A 7,569-nucleotide genomic window follows, 5' to 3' on the forward strand; every position below is an offset into this window, starting at 1 on the left:
GAAGAGACCTTGCCTATTATTGGTAGTGGTACATTGCTGTTCTTTTGCAGTGCATGGCCTTTGAGAGGTACTCATTGTTCCCTGGAATTTGGCCAATGTGTCCTGTGAAATCAATGTGTGCCCTGAAACATGTTACACAGTCTTGTATATTCTGACGTTGTTCAGCTTCTGTTAGAACTGTGCACTTTAGCCAAGAAGAGCCATCTAGTGGATAGACCTTCACACATTCTTAGTGTGATGTTTGCCACTTGAAATGGCTGATATTTGATCACTGGTAATGTTGCCAACTGTTGAGTTTATTAAGTTTCATACTTTTTAAAATGCTGACTCTAATTGAATCAGCAGATGTCTCGTTGCCACCAACAAAGACAGCGTTAAATCTCCTTTGTCCCAGAATTTGTTCCAGGGCATGGAAGTTGCATGATGCCCTAACCTAGCAGATGCTAAGACAGTTTGGCTCTGGTCAGAGTCTGGGTGGGAAACTATGCATGCTGTCTAGAATGCCATCACAGAAGAAAGGCAGGATATAAATGCAATCAACAAATCTAATATCTGGCATCTTCAGATGTCATGTGACATTAGTGCACTGCAAAACACAGTGGCCAGTGGAGCTGAGTGGGGTTGGGAATATTCTCATTCAGTTATATTTCCACATGCCTTGTGTGCCTCTTGAAGAAAGAGTTACAGAACTGCCTAAGTTTCAATTCCTGAAATGACAAGGAATGCCCTCCAGCTACTTTTTCAAACACAGGGAATTATGGACTGTGTACAAAAATGCTGTGTGTAGCAGAATATAATGGCTCATTTACATGCAAGGTAAAGATGTATGTCATGGCAAGTGTATCTGTAAATGTTGCTACAATTCACAAAAACTGCTATACACACATGCCCACACAGAGAGATAGCATAGTGCCTAGAAGTTACTTGGGTACTGGAAGTCCTTCATTCAGATTTCACCAGCTATTTCTATACTTGCTAGAGTATCCAGGCACTGTAAATAAATCAAAAGAAAGATACACACACTGTCCTCAGGTTTAATTTCTAAAGGGTGAGCTTTAGAAATTAAGACCTGCAGGATCTACTTTGTCTTCAGTAGGAAACTGGGATTCAGAATCAGGTGCAGAATCGTGGCTCAGGAAGGCAGATATGGAATTGAAGGACAAGGTGTCCCTGAACAGATGCTTTGCCCGTTTTTGTTTTCAGCAGTAGAAGAAGCTTGCCAGCACTTTCTTGATTACAGTACTAATTTAGGAAGAAATTATTCTGTTGTTATTAAACAGAAAGGTTTGCTGATCTGCTTCAAGTTACCTTGAGTTTTGCCAGTAGATCACACTTTCTGCCTATCCCCTGATCTAAAAGAGAAGATGCACAAGATGAAATAAAGTCTGACAATTAGGAACAAAGGTGGGCTGTCAACATGCATCCTGCAGAATCTAGGCTAATTTTGGAAGCCATGGAGGAGGGTGACATTAACTAAATAGATCAAGCAAAGCAATCTAAATTGGTGCAGGTTAATGGTCCAGACTGGATGCTACTCTTCCCACCATGCAGTCTCTCGTGTGAAGAAGAGTAAGCTCACAGGTCCCACTTCTAGCATATGCACATTGCATTTAGTGTCTGAGCCCTATTCAGCCATGCTTCCCTAGGTCCCCGTCAGAAGGTTCCTCTGAGGAGAAAGAGTTAGAGGCCCCACTGAAGGAGGATGCTCAGACCTCTACAGGAACAATACCTGTATTTCACCCTAAATCCAGTCTGCTACAGCTGCTGGGTGTAGCAGCAGTACCTCTGAATGCTGCTTCCTGTGAATGCTGCTGGGTGAGTGACCTTGGCTAAGACTTGACTGTTCTTTTGATTAACACCTTTTATCCAGACCAGGGGTCCTCAAACTTTTTAAACAGGGGGCCAGTTCACTGTCCCTCAGACTGTTGAGGGGGCAGACTATAATTTGAAAAAAATATGAACAAATTCCTATACAAACTGCACATTAAAAATTTATTAAAATTTTAAAAATTAATTAAAAAATGTTTGCTTCACTCCCTTGGGCTTCAGCAGAAGCCCAAAATGAGGTGGGGAAGAGCATGTCTGTATTCAAGGGACATAGCTACATCACAACCAAGGCACTAAATATAGTATTTTGCATAATGCAGCTGATGACTGCAACTGGCATTTACAAAGAAGGAAGCAAAAATACCAAGGATAATACTATTAATGCCACTTTTAGTATTTGAAGCAAGTCAGCCCAGAACAATTCCCACAATACACAATGGCTGTATTTGGATTCAGAGCTAATGACTACCATATTTAAGTGCAACCTTGCCAAAACTGGTACTGTCCAGATGAGTTGGACTACAACTTCCATTGGCCGTGCTGGTTGGGCATGATGGAAATTATAGTCCTCGCCACTGCCCCGGTTCTGAGGGAGCGAGAGCAGGAGGCCAGAGAGGCAAGTGCAGGGCTGCGACTGGCCATGGGGTGCCTCCCACCTCTCCCCACCTCAGGGGGAAGCATGGCAGCCACTCGATGACGGCGGCTTGCCCAGTGAAGGCTGTGGCAGAGCTGCAGGAGCTGCGGCCCTGCTCTGCCTCAGCCTGTCCTCCCCTGGGTTTGGCGAAGTGGCCATGGCTTGGCCCACAGCCCAGGGACGTGGCTCACATACTTAAAAATAGATTTAAAAAGTTATATTCTGTTTCTTACTCTGTATTCCTGCTCTGTATATGCATGCAATTGGGGTGGGGGTGGGGGGGAGCTGGCGCACATGCAGTTGAGCTTTTACAATTAGGCGTGTGTGCCGGATCTCTGCTCAGTTTCAAAGAATGCCTGCACCGGCTCAGAGCTTTTGGACTCGCTGAGAGATCGTTTTCTCTGAGCGAGTCCAAAAACTCTGGGGCAGGCCAGACAAATGAGCGTGGCGGGCCATAGTTTGAGGACCCATGATCTAGACTGTTGCTTATGTTGAACGTGACTTGGGCTGTTTGTGGGCTCCAGCTCTACTAGCTCCTCTGTTGTACCTTCAGCTGCTGATTGTCCAGCCTTGAGTCCTGGTGGGAACGTGGATAGTTGGAGCTCATTGAGACAGGGCCACTATACTGGGCAGCCAGGGAATGGGGTGTGCGTGTGTTCACATTCATGGGATTGACTGCATTGGTGGGTAGGGAAGTATTCCATACTGCACAATACTTATTTGAGAATCATGACATGTTTTGAGTATCTGGTTCCGTTCTTGTGGGCCTGACAGATATTCCCTTGGTGCTGTTCCTGCTGGGGTGGTGGAAGTACTTGGCAGCTCCATGCCCTGTGCCTGGAGCCAAATCATCCTGCTGCTTCGTACGGTTGTACAATGCAGCTGGTCTTTGCAGGGAGGGGAAGCACCTTTCCTGCTTCCCCTGAGGCTCAGTTAACCCAGTTTTCCTCCCTCAGGTGTTCTTGGTTCTTGGGCCTGTAACTGGGGTCAGAGTTTCCTTCCGTCTTTCTCCAACATCCACAGAATAATTCCAGATATCTTTAGCCTAGCTGGCCACATTGCCCCCACAAATATGATTCTTTATGTTGTGTAAGCTGCCCTGAGGTACTTAGCTGAAGATTTACTAATAAAGAAATTTCAAAAAATATATATCATACTTCTTTGCAAAGTAAAATGCTGTTTCGTGTCACTGTTGATGTAATATGTGGCCATGTCTTTCTCCCGTATTATTCCATGAATATGAAGAGGAGCTTAACAGAGATCTGCAAAGTACAGGCTAAGTCAAGGAAAGATAATAGTTTGGCTTTCTGTTTTGTCAGGCCCTGTATTGGGCCTGTGCTGTAGAATACAGGCCACAGTTTCTAGGGTCCAAAGTATCGGCCTTGCTTAGCATAAATAAAGTGCTGAACTCTACTTACCTTGCTTTGTTGTATGATTAGCTTAATGAGCTTATGGTATTTCATCCTGCTATTTTGGCACAGAAAGTGGGAATAAGACCCTTACATCAGAAACCTTGACTGGCTAGGATGGGAAACTCCTTACATTTTGGGTTGCCTTGCCCTGGCAACTGTGTAACATGCCTCACCTGCTTTAAGATTATAAGTGTCAACGCTGCCTTATTAAGCAATATTATCAAGCTCCCTGAGGATGCTTTGATGTAGTTTTGCTGTAAACATGTAACCTATATAAGCTGGAAATTCCCTTTGTGTGTTGTTCAGACACTGATGTCTCATAAGCAGCTTTGCTGACCCTCTCTTCCAGCTGATTGATGCTTGCCTTGCTGGCAAGTTCATGCTGAACTTTGCAAGGGACTTGCTGCTAAACCCTTTCCTATGTTAGCTAACTTGTACTTTATGCACAATAATATTCCCTTGTAATCAAACCTGGATCTGGCTTATTGATTCCTTGGGATCTCTTGAATAATAAGTTTTTTATCATGTGAAAACATTAATTTAGTAGAAGGAAGAAGGTGGGAAAGGGCTTCTTTTGTACATGGATGGGATTCCGGTAAAAGATTAATATTCAATTAGAAGGCAATTATAAAAAAAGCAGATAAATTGCATTGAATTTCTCTGGCATGCCCATCCTGAAATATAGGATTTATTATTTAATGGATATCTAAAAGGTCTCCAACCCTATTTATAATTACAGTTGCAGAACTGTAAAATAATATGCTCTGCTGCAAGTGACACTCTGGCAATCCATTGCATGGTTGTTCAGGAGGCTCAAATTGAAGGAATTCTTCCACCATAAAGTGATTTAATGAGAACTTGAAGGACAAGACTAATGTAATGTTGTCAATGATATCTTTCCAAAATGGTTCAGATATAATGGGGAGCCCCACAAAGGCAGGAGAAGGAAGCCAACGTATAACAGGCCTTGAAGAATGGTCTTTTCTCAGCTGCTTTTATTTGACACTTTTTAACCACTGAACTACTTCATGGATCACTGCCTTATCATGGCGAAGGGGCTTGCGTAGCTCAATGAAGCTATGAGCTATGCTGTGCAGGGCCACCCAAGACAGACAGGTCATAGCAGAGAGCTCTGACAAAACGTGATCCACTGGAGAAGCAAATGGCAACACACTCCAGTATTTTTGCCATGAAAACCCCATGGGCAGTACCAAAAGGCAAAAAAATATGACACCAGAAGATGAGCCTCTCAGGTCAGAAGGTGACCAATATGCTACTGGGGAAGAGCGGAGGGCTAGTACTAGTAGCACCAGAAAGAATGAAGCGACTGGGTCAAAGCCGAAAGGACACTCAGTTGAGATGTATCTGAAGGTGAAAGGAAAGTCTGATGCTGCAGAGACCTATACACCATAGGAACCTGGAATGTAAGATCCATGAATCAAGGCAAGCTGGATGTGGTCAAGCAAGAGATGACAGGACTGAACATCGACATCTTAGGAATCAGTGAACTCAAATGGACAGGAATGGGGGAATTTAATTCAGATGACCATCAGGTATACCACTGCGGTTAAGAATCCATCAGAAAAAATGGAGTAGCCTTCATAGTCAATAAAAGAGTAGGAAAAGCAGTACTGGGATACAATCTCCAAAATGACAGAATGATCTCAGTTCAAATCCAAGGCAAACCATTCAACATCACAATAGTCCAAGTCTATGCCCCAACCACTGGTGCTGAAGAGGCTGAAGTTGACCGGTTCTATGAAGGCCTACAACACCTTCTAGAATTAACACCAAAAAATGATGTCCTTCTCATCATGGGGGATTGAAATGCTAAAGTACGAAGCCAAAAGATAACTGGAATAACAGGCAAGTTTGGCCTTGGAGTACAAAATGAAGCAGGGCACAGGTTGGTAGAATTAAGTCAAGCGAATACAATTGTCATAGCAAACACTCTTTTCCAACAACCCAAGAGACAACTCTACACATGGACATCACCAGACGGTCAACACAGAAATCAGATTGACTATGTGCTCTGCAGCCAAAGATGGAGAAGCTCTATACAGTCAGTAAAAACTAGACCAGGAGCTGACTGTGGCTCAGATCATGAGTTTTTTGTTGCAAAATGTAGGCTTAAATTGAAGAAAGTAGGGGAAAGCTCTAGGCCACTCAGGTATGACCTAAATCATATCCTTGATGAATATACAGTAGAGGTGACAAATAGATTTCAGGAATTAGATCTGATAGAGTGCCTGAAGAACTATGGATGGAGGTTCGCAACATTGTACAGGAGGTAGCAACTAAAACCATCCCAAAGAAAAAGAAATGCAAGAAAGCAAAATGGCTGTCTCAGGAATCTTTACAACTAGCTGAGGAAAGAAGGGAAGTGAAAGGCAAGGGAGAAAGAGAAAGATACACCCAATTGAATGCAGAATTCCAGAGAATAGCTAGAAGAGATAAGAATGCCTTCTTTAAATGAACTTTGCAAAGAAATAGAAGAAAACAATAGAATAGGGAGGACCAGAGATCTCTTCAAGAAAATTGGAGATACGAAGGGAACGTTTCATGCAAAGATGGGCATAATAAAAGACCAAAATAGCAGGGAGACAGAAGAGATTAAGAAGAGGTGGCAAGATTACACAGAAGAATTATGCAAGAAAGAGCTTCTGGGTGTTCAAGGATAGGCTGGACGTGCACATGGTGAGTATGTCATGAACGAAGCTGGCTGGTGCTGGAGGTCAGACTAGATGGCCCGGGAGACCCCTTCTGACACGTTCCGTTTCTGTGTTTGTATAACCACGATGGGGTGGTCACTGACCTCGAGCCAGGCATCCTGAAATCTGAAGTCAAATGGGCCTTAGGAAGTCTGAGCAACCACAAAGCTAGTGGAGGTGACATTATTCCAGCTGAGCTATTCAAAATCTTAAAAGACAATGCAGTAAAAGTGCTACACTCAATATGCCAGCAAATTTGGAAAACTCAACAGTGGCCACAGGATTGGAAAAAGTCAGTTTACATTCCGATCCCAAAGAAGGGCAATACCAAAGAATGTTCAAACTACCGCACCATTGCACTCATTTCACATGCTAGCAAAGTTATGCTCAAAATCCTACAAGCTAGGCTCCAGCAGTATGTGGACCAAGAACTACCAGAAGTACAGGCAGGATTTCAAAGAGGGAGAGGAACTAGAGAACAAATCGCCAACATACACTGGATCATGGAGAAAGCTAGGGAGTTCCAGAAAAACATCTACTTCTGCTTAACTATGCTAAAGCTTTTGATTGTGTGGTTCACAACAAATTGTGGCAAGTTCTTAAAGAGATGGGAGTACCAGACCATCTTATTTGCCTCTTGAGAAACCTATATGTGGGTCAAGAAGCAACAGTGAGAACTGGACACGGAACCACTGATTGGTTCAAAATTGAGAAAGGAGTTCAGCAAGACTGTGTACTGTCGCCCTACCTATTTAACTTATATGCAGAGCACATCATGAGAAAAGTGGGGCTAGATGAATCACCAGTTGGAATTATGATTGCTGGGAGAAATATCAACAACCTCAGATATGTAGATGATACCACTCTCATGGCAGAAAGTGAAGAGGAACTAAAGAGCCTCTTGATGCTGGTGAACAAAAGTGCGTATAGTCAAGGCTATGGTTTTCCCAGTTGCAATGTAAGGCTGTGAAAGCTGGACCATAAG

At 43.3% G+C, this 7,569-nt stretch overlaps 1 protein-coding gene across 2 annotated transcripts in view; it reads left to right on the top strand.

Moving 5' to 3' along the window:
* FBLN1 (fibulin 1) overlaps positions 1–7,569 on the top strand; it is a 119,328-nt gene that overhangs the window by 32,783 nt on the left and 78,976 nt on the right. The window lies entirely within an intron of this gene.

The sequence above is a fragment of the Varanus komodoensis genome, unplaced genomic scaffold (genome assembly GCF_004798865.1).
Source record: "Varanus komodoensis strain SLA01 unplaced genomic scaffold, ASM479886v1 scaffold69, whole genome shotgun sequence".
Classification (NCBI taxonomy): Eukaryota; Metazoa; Chordata; class Lepidosauria; order Squamata; family Varanidae; genus Varanus; species Varanus komodoensis.